The sequence below is a fragment of the Aegilops tauschii genome, chromosome 7 (genome assembly GCF_002575655.3).
Source record: "Aegilops tauschii subsp. strangulata cultivar AL8/78 chromosome 7, Aet v6.0, whole genome shotgun sequence".
Classification (NCBI taxonomy): domain Eukaryota; kingdom Viridiplantae; phylum Streptophyta; class Magnoliopsida; order Poales; family Poaceae; genus Aegilops; species Aegilops tauschii.
This window is the reverse complement of record NC_053041.3, coordinates 194,092,736-194,106,618: the sequence shown is the minus strand read 5'-3', so window position 1 is coordinate 194,106,618 and position 13,883 is coordinate 194,092,736.

The following is a 13,883-nucleotide window of genomic DNA, read 5'->3' as shown; positions in this document are numbered from 1 at the left end:
GGAAGAGAACATAAACGGTTCAACTTAACAAGATGTGTGTGATACGCGGCAAAAAGGCCCGGAGGTTAATTCGAGAACAAGTACACATAGGTTAATTTGACATACATGACTTATAAGTTTCATAGAAATCATATCACTTTTCTAGAAAACATTTAATTGCGTTGAATGTATATAATGCTCCGTCCTATTAGTTGAATTAACCTCGAGGTCCATGTTTTGGAAACATGTCGTAAAATAATGGGATAGACCTTCGTTCAAGCCAATCAACATGTGTTCAAAAAACAAAAATTATCAAAAAGTAACGAGATAGACCTTCTTCAAGCCAATCAACATGTGTACAAAAAACAAAAAAATGTAAAAAATTACAAAAAGGACCTCGAGGTTAATTCAACTAATATGATGGAGCACTATATACATTCAACGCAATTAAATGTTTATAGTGACCCATCACATCAGTTAATTTAACATCGAGGCCACTTCCCATCCGGTCACCCATCTGATGACTACTCCAGCCTCAGCACACTAGGAGTTCTATTGGATGAGCTATCGGTAGGGAAGCTGGTCCTTGCTGTTGTAGGATCCCTCTTTGCATCCTTTACTGGGCACCCGGATGACTGACTATTGCCGCCCAATGGTCAATGCCACGTCCCCCGCATGGCAGTTTTTGCAGCAGGTAACTGCATCATCGCGCCACACCCGGCACAACTGCATGTGCACAAACGTGCGTGATCATGCGCCGGCCCCAAACACTGGCATCACAACTTATAAATTGACGGATGTAGTACTAGTTACAGTGATGCATATAATTAAGCAAAGGGATCACACATGTCTGTATTGACTAGAACGAGAATGCAACAGCACAATAAGAATTAAGGCCACGATGATGCGATCGCAGTGGTGGTTACAGGAGGCAAGAAGAATGATGCATCCATCAACGTACGACCTCCTCCTCCTCAACTCAGTGCACCGGGCTACCGACCGGCGGCTAAGGAGTGGCGGCTTTTGTGGCGAGGTCAAGGTGCTTCTCAGCAATGGCATCCAAGGCTTCCAGCCGGTTGAAGAAGGCCAACGTCGTAGCATCCTCACTGGCCTTGTAGATACCTATGTACACGATTCGCTCGTACACATGGATGTGTAGGTCGACGGTTTCTTGCAGGGCGAGGCACCCCGCAGCGAGCGCGACCTCCAGGTGGACATTGTTCGTGGCGTCGGCGGGCAGTCGCAGGGCCACCAGTGCTTGAAAGAGGTTCCGACCATGGAGGCCGATTAGGGTGGCAGGCAATGAGGAGCCCGGGCGCGCGGGCTGGAGGAGTACGGCGATGTCGTCCGCGAGCTTCTTGACAACGGTGAACCTGTTGGTGGTGCAAACGATCATCTGGTCGTACTGAGAGTCGTAGATGGCGTCGACGGCGGCCATCCACTAGCCGGTCGCCAACACCGTGTGGAGACGATCCACAGTGCCATGCCGCAGGCCGGCGTCGTGGACCATCTGGCACAGCCGCTGGCTGCTCGCGTGCATCGCCGCCATGGGTCTGGAGTGAGCACTTTTGCGCTTATTAGTGTAGGTGCTTAGGCAAATGCTTAGGTGCGTACGATGTGGTAGATGCACTGGAATGGAGGGCGCCTTTATATGAGTGCAAACTGCGTTGCATTCACATCGTGCTGCCTCTTTTCCCGGTCCTCCTCCCATTACTTCCCTCATGCATTCACACGATGCTAATTGAAGGAGGATGCATCATTGGCCGTTCAACATTTCGGGAACCGCTACCGTCTCCCTCGTCTGCATTAAAGCCGTATCAGGAAATGCGCCGCCCGCTGTCAAATCGAATAGTACTGCGCAGCCCACTGCACGCCCGACTGAACACGCCTCCTCGCCTCCATCTATGCTTAATTATTGAGTTTTAGTTGCAAAAATTAAATACTACTAGTGATTTTTAGCTTCATATTTTGACAAATGGCAGTGTTACAAGGTTGGCAAATGGCAATGTTACTAGATCAACAAATGTCAATCTTTCTATTTTGACAAATGGCAACATGCCCAATATGATAGATGCAAATCTTACGAAATTGTTTGTAAGTGGTTCACACGGGTCATCCAAAAGAACCGTTTGTGTTCAAGAGATGCACAAATCCTGCTCTCACTTTGCATACGGGTGTTCTATGTAAAACATTTGCGATCAAGAGCCATTAAAACCTATAGCCATTAAAAATCAAGACACGTGGCGTCACGCGAATGGTTAACATAACGCACACGGTTTGAATTATACAAACGTTTGAGATATTAAAGTGGCAGCTATTTTTTCAAAATGCCTTTGTTGGCTGTTATTTGAGTGCGCCTTCTCTCAAAATGGACACGAAAAATACCACAGCATGTCGGGTGGCACTCCATGATAGCATGCCAAGTTTCATGAATTTCAGACGAGTTTTGGATTTACTAAATTTTAAAACCAGGTATCTCAATGTTTACGGCCGAGTGACGGTGGCAGGGTGTTTGAAATTCGTTCCCATTTCTTGCACGGGACCTAAGCATGCACCCAAGGACAAAGATTTGATTTTTCAACCAGTTTATATGCACTGGAGCATGTGCATGTAGTTCAAATTTGAATTATGCACATAAATGCATTAAAAACTCACTTAATGCATAAAAATGTCCAAACGAACCCGGAAAAATCACAAAAAATAACACAACACTCCTGTTGTTCTATGTTGACACGAGAATTTTTTTGAAAGCAATAAGAGGCAATGGATATCGTTTCGTCCCCAAAGGTGGGGCGTTCCCTAGCGAAACCATCATGCTTGTTGTGTGAAGCTCTGGTTTGTGAGAAGCATATACCCAAACCTGCCCCAAATGGGACAAAAAATTTACCACGACATGTTGATGCCGCTCCATGATAGCATGCCAAGTTTCATGAATTTCAGACGAGTTTTGGATTTACTAGAATTTTAAAACCAGGTATCTCAATGTTTGCGGCCGAGTGACGGTGGCAGGGTGTTTGACATTCATTCCCATTTCTTGCATGGGACCTAAGCATGCACCCAAGGACAAAGATTTGATTTTTCAACCAATTTATATGCACTGGAGCATGTGCATGTAGTTCAAATTTGAAATATGCACATAAATGCATTGAAAACTCACTTAATGCATAAAAATGTCCAAACGAACCCTGAATAATTCCAATTCTTTTATGACACACATATAGTTGCATGTTCAATGCAGATAAAAGGTCTAGCAATTCAAACACTGTCCATGGCCGCTGTGACCCCATTATGTAATTCAAATCAAGACGAAAAATCAAGTAGATCCCACATAGTTTATTATAACCAACCGTGTGAGATGCAGCAGAAAATATCTTGGAGCACCGTCGGAGTATAGTACACATACAGCTTACGCGAGAAGGTGCGACGGCTACAGTCCGCAACCCGCTTTGAATAAGGGACCATGTCTGATGACACTTTGCGCGCCAGTTTTTTCGCTGAAGCGATTCCAAAATTTTGGCTTCCGCGGAAATATCTACCTCCCCGCCCTCTCCCCCTTACCAAAAGCCAAATTTCCCCTGCTTTCGCCTTCCTTTCCAAGTTGAAACCTTCACTCCTTGCTTGCAGCGCCGCCTCCTCGCCGGCGACCCTCCTTCACGCTGCTCGGCCTCGCCTATCCAGGCAGGTAATCCACACCCGACCCCATCCTTCTCCTCCTTCCACATCCCACATGCCCCGACCGCCGGCGCGAGCGCGACACCTTCCACCCAAATCACCGACCCCTCTACCAAATAAGCGCCGGCCTAAGCCATGGTGAACGCAGTATAGCCAGGATCTCAAGGAGAATTTGGCAACGGAGAAGCAAATCGCGGCCGCACGCGCAGATGAGGTCACGATGGCTGCCATTCGTGCCGACCCCCAGATCTTGGAGGAGCACCTCTCCATCAAGGCCACCGTTGACGCCTCGCGCGCCAATTCCGCGACGCAGTTGGCTGCTTTAAATGACAGTTCGTGGCGTTTTCTCGAGGCCACCGTCGGTGCCTTCGACGAAGACTATGAGCTGTTTTCTCAGCGTGCATGTGCTTACCTCATCTCGAGAGCCAGCAGGTTGGTGCCCGGAGCGGCTCAGGCAACTCACCACTACAACGAGGGCACCCATGATGCGGAGGCCTCGTCCTCTTCCATGTCCAAGGAGCCAATCGTTACCGATATCTCGGACAATGAGGAGTAGCTTGTCTTATTAGCTCACTATAAGGACCCATGTTCAGTTTGCTAGCTACTGCCTTTCCTTAACAAATTCTAGTGAATTGTGTATCTACTTTTACCATGCAATCTTTTGCTATAGTCTATATGTTCTATATGTAGTGCAATGTGGTGTTCAGTTAACTGCTTGGTTCAATTCTGCAAATGTGATGTTCAATTCTTTAGGGTGCAATATTTCCAAGTTGTTAAGCATGCTTGGTTTGGTTAACTGTCTGATCTTCTATTAAGAGTATGTTATATTATGCAATGTGGTGCTCAGTTAATGTTTGGTTCGTTTGTTGTGGTGTTTAGTTAACTGCTTGGTTCAATTCTGCAATGCAATGTTCAATTGTTGTGGCTGCATTCTGTTATTGTATACCATGTGAGAAATAAATCAAATTTGAAATACATGAGAAACAAATACAATTGCTATATTTCCAAGTTGTTAAGCATGCTTGGTTTGGTTAACTGTCTGATCTTCTAATAGGAGTATGTTATATTGTGCAATGTGGTGCTCAGTTAACGTTTGGTTCATTTGTTGTGGTGTTTAGTTAACTGCTTGGTTCAATCCTGCAATGCGATGTTCAATTGTTGTGGCTGCATTCTGTTATTGTATACTATGTGAGAAATAAATCAAATTTGGCTGTACTAAATACATGAGAAACAAATACAATTGCTATATTTCCAAGTTGTTAAGCATGCTTGGTTTGGTTAACTGTCTGATCTTCTATTAGGAGTATGTTATATTGTGCAATGTGGTGCTCAGTTAATGTTTGGTTCATTTGTTGTGGTGTTTAGTTAACTGCTTGGTTCAATTCTGCAATGCGATGTTCAATTGTTGTGGCTGCATTCTGTTATTGTATACCATGTGAGGAATAAATCAAATTTGGCTGCACTTAATACATGAGAAACATATACAAGTGCTATATTTCCTAGTTCTTAATCATGCTTGGTTTGGATAAAAGGGTTTTCCATGTGGCTTGAATTAATCTGATGAATCTATGTGCTTATTTATCGTCAACATATTTTACTGATAGCATGCGAACACTTACTTAACCTGATGACTAACTGCCTTATAGGTGTTGCAGGGAAACAATGGGAAGCACCGAGGTTTACAATATGGTACTAACTATTATACCTTGCCTTTTTTTATTCCTTTGCCCCATTTCCAATATAGAGAAGATATTTATGCACATCCTTGTTTTCAGGGTTCACTGATGATTACCTCTCAAACCACCTCTGTGGTCAGGAGGCGAGGAAAGTTTTCATACAACACCCACGGTTCAACATTGAAGTGTTTCTGAAGAGGTCGAAGGATGGACAGTCAATCATCCACAGGCACTGGCCTAAAGCTGCAAAGACCTTCAACATGAATGAAGGCTCAATATTCGCCTTCCGCTTCAGCAGTTTTCCAGATGAGATGCATCTCTCTATGTACCGTCTATGATGCTAATTTTGAAAGGTTCTAGATGTTGCATGTGAAACTTGCTGCTGGTGCAGTTGTGTAATGGGGTAGCTGAGTGCTGAAGCTATATCATGTTGTACTCCGATGTATTTCAATTATGAAATCCTGCTTCCTTAATATGGAAATGGAATATATTATGTGCTTAATATGAATGTCAATTAGATTAGTAAACGGATTATTAATAATACGACAATTAGCCTGCTAATTGGCCAATTAGCTTGCTAATTGGGGTTTCCTATTGCAAACCGTTATTGAGAAAACACCGTGGGCGATGACCTCAGGCAACGCACACAGTTTCTAGGAATAAACCGTGTTGGATCAATGAACAATCACACACGACATTCTCTTGAAAACTGTTTGCATTACGCCACCTTGCGCAAATGTTTTCCTTGGAGTGACTGTGTGGGATGTATATACGAACGGAAATGTTTAGCGGTGACTGACTGTATGGGATGTACTTACGACCGGAAATGATTTCGCCTGTATAATTATATTTTTTGAGCACTACTGTACATATTTCTGTATTTGAGTGCTCGCCGGTCGCACACGACCTCATTTTGCCGAGCGTGTGTGCCAGAAGGGCATATCCCCGATGGTTTCTGGGTCATGTGGGAAGGACCCCCCTATCACCCACACTCACTAGGTGACGGTTCCGAACGCCGTCGCGGAAAGGGGTTAAAAACCGTTTGCATAGCACCGACGTGTACCAGTGTCATGCTGTTTTATTATAGCAACTTTATATCATTTTTTGGGACTAACCTATTGACCCAGTGCCCAGTGCCAGTTGCTGTTTTTGCTTGTTTTTTACATCGCAGGAAATCTATATCAAATGGAGTCCAAACACTGTGAAACTTTTTGTGGATTTTTTATGTATCAGAAGACCACCAGTGGGCCAGAGCAGCATCTCGGGGGTGCCCTGAGGGGGGCACAACCCACCAGGGCGCGCCTGGGGGCCCAGGCGCACCCAAGTGGGTTTTTGCCCACCTCGGGGCATCCCCCAGGTGCTGCTCCAGGCGCGCCCAGGTGGGTTGTGCCCACCTCGGTGGCCTCCCGCACCCCCTCTTTGCCCTATAAAATCCCAAATATTCCAAAAACCCTCGGGGTTAACCTAGATCAGAAGTTCCACCGCCGCAAGGCTCTGTAGCCACGAAAAACCAATCTAGACCCCGTTCCGGCACCCTGCCGGAGGGGGAATCATCACTGGTGGCCATCTTCATCATCCCGACGGCCACCGCGATGAGGAGGGAGTAGTCCACCCTCGGGGCTGAGGGTTTGTACCAGTAGCTATGTGTTTAATCTCTCTCTCTCTCTCTCTCTCTCTCTCTCTCTCGTGTTCTTAAGATGTCACGATCTTGATGTATCGCGGGCTTTGTTAATATAGTTGGATCATATGGTGTTTTCCCCTCTCAATCTTGTTGTGATGAATTGTGTTTTTCCCTTTGAGACTTCGTTGTTATCGGATTGAATACTTTTATGGATTTGAGAGCACTTGATATGTGTCATGCATATGAATACTCGTGGTGACAATGGGGTATCGTATTGATTCACTTGATGTATGTCTTGGCATTCAACTCGCGGATTCCCGACGTGACATTGGGGTAATCTATGCATAGGGGTTGATGCACATTCCTGTCTTTGTTTTTCCGGTAGAAATCTTGGGGCACTCTTTGAACTTCTTTGTGTTGGATTGAATATTACAAATCTAAATTTGCTTTGGTGTTATTTTAGTACGAACTCTTGGTTAGATCGATCGGAAAGAATAGCTTGGTGTTATTTTAGTACGAACTCTAGGATAGATTGATCGGAAAGAATAGCTTTGAGGTGGTTTCGTACCCTACAAACAATTCCGTCTTATGTTCTCCGCTAGATAGGAACTTCGGAGTGATTTATTCATCACACTTTGAGGGGTGGTTATATGATCCAATTATATTAGCACTGTTGAGAGATTGCACTAGCGAAACTACGGACCCTAGGCCTCATTTTCAAGTATTGCAATACCGTTTTTGTACCCATTTACTATTTGCTACCTTGCTGTTTTTATTTATTGAGATTATAAAAATATATTTCTACCATCAATATTACACTTTTATCACCATCTCTTCTCCGAACTAGTGCACCTATACAATTTGCCATTGTGTTGGGTGTGTTGGGGACACAAGAGATTTCTTGTATTTGGTTGCAGGGTTGTTTGAGAGAGACCATCTTCATCCTACGTCTCCCACGGATTGATAAACCTTAGGTCATCCACTTGAGGGAAAATTGCTACTGTCCTACAAAACTCTGCACTTGGAGGCCCAACACGTGTCTACAAGAATAAAGTTGCGTAGTAGACATCAAGCTCTTTTCTGGCGCCGTTGCCGGGGAGGTTAGGTAAGTAGCACTCACATCCCGTCAGCGAAGCTCTTTTCTGGCGCTGTTGCCGGGGAGGTGAGTGCATGAAGGTATATCTTTAGATCTTGCAATCAGATCTTTTAGTTTCTTGTTTTATCACTAGTTTGTTTTTGTAAAAGAAAACTACAAAAAATGGAATTGAGGTTGCCTCATATTATTCGTCTTTATAATGTCTTTCTAGAAAATGATGGAACGGAAAATTGTGCTCAATTGATAGAAGAAGAATTCAATAAAATGTTTGGCATAAATGATGAGCATGATTGCAATGTTGTAAGTATGAATTCTATGAATATCCATGATGCTAATGATATACAAAGCCATAAGCTTGGGGATGCTATGTTTGATGAAGATGATATTTTTAGTCCCCCAAAGATTTGATGTGCAAATTTGTTATAATGGTAGTATGCCTCCTATTTATGATGATTATGATGATGACATGTATTCTATAGAGAGTAATAATATCCAAGAAAATTGTCATCATGAATTTAATGCTCAAATTTATTATGTGGATCAAGTATCATGTGATAGTTATTTTGTTGAGTTTGCTCCCACTACTATTGATGAGAATAAATTTGCTTATGTGGAGAGTAATAAAAATTTGTGCATGTGGATCATGAAAAGAATGCTTTATGTGATGGATATATTGTTGAATTCATTCATGATTCTACTGAAATTTATTATGAGAGAGGAACATATGCTTTTGCATATCTCAATAATATCATGTTTCCTCCCTATGTGTTAAAAATCTTGAAGTTGCACTTGTTTTTCCTTCCTATGCTAGTTGATTCTTCCTCCCAAAAGTTGTTTGCTCAAAAAATCCCTATGCATAGGAAGTGGGTTAGGCTTAAATGTGCTTGCCATGTGTTTCATGATGCTCTTGTTATGTTTCAATTATTATCTTTTATGCGAGCATCATTGAACTCATCATGCCTAGCTAAAAGGCATTAAAGAAAAGTGCTTGTTGGGAGACAACCCAACACTTTTACCTACTGTTTTTGTGTGTTCACATGATTAGGCTACTGTAGTAATCATGTTTTATAGCTTTTGTTTCAATAAAGTGCCAAGTAAAGCCTTTGGGATAGTGTGGATGATAGTTGACTTGAATCTGTGCAAAAATAAAAACTTTTGCGCTCATTCCAGGAATTTTGAAAATTCACTAGAACGTGCTTTTGATCTGAATTTTCTGCAGGTGATAGATAAACGAATTCTCTACGTTGTCCTAATTTTTCAGAATTTTTGGAGTAGCAGAAGTATGGTTGGAGTACAGATTACTACAGACTGTTCTGTTTTTGACAGATTCTGTTTTCAATGCATGGTTTGCTTGTTTTCTAGTTTCTATGGCTTATATTGCTCAATCTAAATTATGGAAATGATATGCTAAAGTAGGAGTTGTGTGGAAACAATTATGAATCTTGTCTTTGACAGTACCAAAGTGAAATGGTTTGCTCTTTATCATACTAACCTATCTCACGAAGTTCCGTTAAGTTTTGTGTGATTGAAGTTTTCAAGTTTTGGGCGAGATGTCGATATGAGGAGAATGAGGAGTGAAAAGACCCTAATCTTGGGGATGCCCAAGGCACCCCAAAGTAATATTCATGGAAGATCCAAGCAACTAAGCTTGGGGATGCCCGGAAGGCATCCCCTCTTTAGTCTCCAACATTATCGGTAACCTTACTTGAGGCTATATTTTTATTCGTCACATGATATGAGTTTTGCTTGGAGCGTCATTTTATTTATTTGTATTTTCTTGATGTTATTTAGAATAATGTTTTGCATCTTTCGTTCCAATAAAAATGTCAAGGATAGCCTTTACCATGCTTATTTTGCAAGTCTGCATGTTGCTGTTTCAAAACAGAAAATTTATCAATGTTGCAAAAATTCCCTAGAAAAGTCAGAATGTGATAAAATGTTGCAACTTTTTGAAAAATAATATTTGATAAATTTTCTACAGTGTGGTTAAATTTCCATAATTTCTGGAGTTTAAGAAGTATTGATACTCTTGCATTCTTTACAGAATGTACTGTTTTGGCGAATTGCTGTTATGTTTGCATCGTTTGCATATGTTTGCTTGTTTAATGATTCTATTTGAGGATAGGAGTATTAAATATGCAGAGGCATTTAGTATGCAATGTTGAATAATAATTTTAGTGATTTTCTACAGTAGAGGATGATAAAGTTTTTGCATTGGTTTATACTAACTTATCTCACGAGTTCTTGTTGAATTTTGTGTGGATGAACTTTTTAGGATTTAGGGAAACCATGATATAAAAGGATTTAAGGAGACACAAAAGCTCAAGCTTGGGGATGCCCAAGGCATCCCAAGATAATATTTCAAGAAGTCTCAAGCATCTAAGCTTGGGGATGCCCCGGTAGGCATCCCACCTTTCTTCATCAACTATTCTCGGTTAGTATCGGTTGAGCCTAAGTTTTTGCTTCTCCACATGAGTTGTGCTATTCTTAGAATGTCATTTTATTTTGTTTTTGCTTTCTGTTTTAATAAAATACTTAGATCTGAAAGTTTTTGAATAAGAGAGAGTCCTCAAATAGCTACCTATTTACTTAACTACTCGCTTGATCTTCACTTATATCTTTTTGGAGTAGCTTGTCATTTACTCTTGTGCTTCACTTATATCCTATGAGTAAATTGTTGAATGAATTGAATACCATGAAGTTGAAATCATATCATGCCTAGTGGTAGCTTCACATTGGGTTTAGAAAGTGAAATCTTTTGAAGCTTGACAATCACAATATTGGTCATACAAGCAATTCATGAATAATTAGTATAAGGAAGAGAACTTTCAAATGCAAATACACTATCTTGGAAATCTTTTGTGATTGTGAGCCCCCATAAAAATATTATATGCCAAAATTGTTGACGTTGGACAAGGAAGACAACGTAATGGTTTATGTTTGTTCATATTCACATAGAAGTTATATTGGCATAGATCCTTCAACATGTGGTGCTTGCCCCCCCATCTTTGCTAGCCAAAAATTCTGCACCAAGTAGAGATACTACTTGTGCATCCAAAAACCCTTAAACCCAAATCTTATCTTCAAGAGTCCACCATACCTACCTAAGGATTGAGGAAGATCCTTCAAGTTGTCATTGGTGCAATAAGGCAATAAAAATTGCTTCTAAAAGTGTGATATCATTTAGTGTAAGAGAAAATTGAGCGTTGTACAAACTTGTGATGGTGAAGAATAAAAGCGACAGACTGCATAATAAAGGTTGCCATCACAAGGGGCAATACAACGTGACGTTCTTTTGCACTAAGGGGTTGAGCATACAAACAAATAAGCGCATGGCAACCTCTGCTTCCCTCTGCGAAGGGCCTATCTTTTACTTTTATGTATTTACTTTATGCAAAGAGTCAATGTTTTTCTCTCTATTCCTTTTTATTTTTCTCTTTTGGCAAGCATCATGTGGTGAGGAAAGTTCTAGGCACATATATCCAGTTGGATATGGGTAGCACGAGTTATTATTGTTGACATCACCCTTGAGGTGAATCTGTTGGAAGGCGAAATTATAAGCCCCCATCTTTCTATGTGTCCGGTTGAAACGTTTTGCTCATGTGTATGCAGTGAGTGTTAGCAACCATAGAATACTATATGATGGTTGAGTATGTGGGGCTCTTACTTAAACTCTGTTGAATAAGTTGAATTGCAATTGCTTGGAGACTGAGAACATAGGTTGTTGAGTTTCAAGAGAATTCATCGTTGAACCTTAACATGTGAATTGGTTGCTACTTTAACATGAGAAATTTTATAAGAAAGAGTTGTTGTCACGATGCTACGAAAAGTGATTGAAGTTATCATTGATCAAACTTATGCACTTTGCTAGCATTCACACTTCATAAATTATTTCTTTTATCATTAACCTACTCATGGACGAGTAGGAATTAAAGCTTGGGGATGCTGATACGTCTCCAACGTATCTATAATTTATGAAGTATTCATGCTGTTTTATTATCATTCTTGGATGTTTTACAATCATTTTATAGCAACTTTATATCATTTTTTGGGACTAACCTATTGACCCAGTGCCCAGTGCCAGTTGCTGTTTTTTGCTCGTTTTTTACATCGCAGGAAATCAATATCAAATGGAGTCCAAACACCGCGAAACTTTTTGTGGATTTTTTATGGACCAGAAGACCACCAGTGGGCCAGAGCAGCACCTGGGGGGGTGCCCTGAGGGGGGCACTGAGGGAGTCCTGGATTAAGGGGTCCTTGGATGGCCGGGCTATGTGACATGGGCCGGACTGATGGACCGTGAAGATATAAGGTAGAAGGCCTTCCCCCGTGTCCACATGGGACTCTCCTTTGCGTGGATAGCAAGCTTGGCGGCCAGATGTGTAGTTTCCTTTCTCTGTAAACCGACTTTGTACAACCCTAGCCCCCTTCGGTGTCTATATAAGCCAGAGGGGTTAGTCCGTAGAGGCTATCACAAATCATACAGGCTAGACATCTAGGGTTTAGCCATTACAATCTCAAGGTAGATCAACTCTTGTAACCCCTATACTCATCAAAGTCAATCAAGCAGGAAGTAGGGTATTACCTCCATTAAGAGAGCCCGAACCTGGGTAAACATCGTGTCCCCCGTCTCCTGTTACCTTCGATCCTCAAACGCACAGTTCGGGACCCCCTACCCGAGATCAGCCGGTTTTGACACCGACATTGGTGCTTTCATTGAGAGTTCCTCTGTGTCGTCAATAGAAGGATGGATGACTCGCCTTTTCATCAATGACAAAATCACCTCTGGGAGGACCCTAGATCCTGGGAAGATCCTCCAGCCCGACAGTTTTACCATGGGCGCCCGCTCGGCCGTTAAGCCAAAGGTGGTCCCCCAAATCGTCAAAAATCATCTCCGCATCGGCCCCGAACACTCTGATAAGATGGATCCGGCAGATGTCTCGTCTTAGAACGAATTGCTAGATCGCATCGCCGCCCTGGGGGTCGCAACAGACTATGATCGGATCGGACTTAAAACCGATTAGAGGGAAATCAAGTCACCGTCGATCACCCATCTGGTAGCGGTTGTGGAGGAACAAGCCGGGGATACTTCTCCCCCTATGTTGAGAACAAGCTATGTTCGGATCTCCGAGCCCTGCGAGCCAGATACCCATCTTCGGGAAGATACCCTCCGTCCTCCGAACATAGAACCAGGCATTGAGCCTGAAAACCCCCAGGACACTCCGGATCCTGGGCCGGTGACCTCAGAAATTCTTCAAACTCCGGATCCCACTGTGGGTCAGGGTTCGGATTTAAGCCCGCCCACCCACCACAAGCAATACTCCCCAAGCAATTCCAGTCCTCCGGACATATGCGACCTAATGTATGTACGGCAGTAACCTCAAGAAATAGTCCATCACTTTTGGGCCAGATTCCTCGGTAAAAACAAGATCAAAGATTGCTGTGACGATGAAGCGGTTTCAGTATTTTGCCGCAACTGTATGGACGAGGGGATCCTTCATGCCCTCAACCGACGCCGCATACTGCACTTTGAAGATTTGGCACACATAGTACAGAAGTATTGCGCAATGGAAAGCACTTGGAAAGCCCAGACAGCCCGGTGGGAACCGCGTGCCTTTAAGCCACCCACCGGACGGCCAAAAAGGATGCACCCTCACAGGGCACCTGATCATCATCCCACGGACAAGAAAATTAAGCCCTTAACGGGACATAGAACTGTCCTTGATGAATGGCTCGACAAGCCCTGTCAGATACACATGACGCCGAATTCCGAACCAACACATAGCCTTCAGGCATATTGGGTACTCCGGCAGGTGGCTAAGAGCGGTGAGGCCATCCT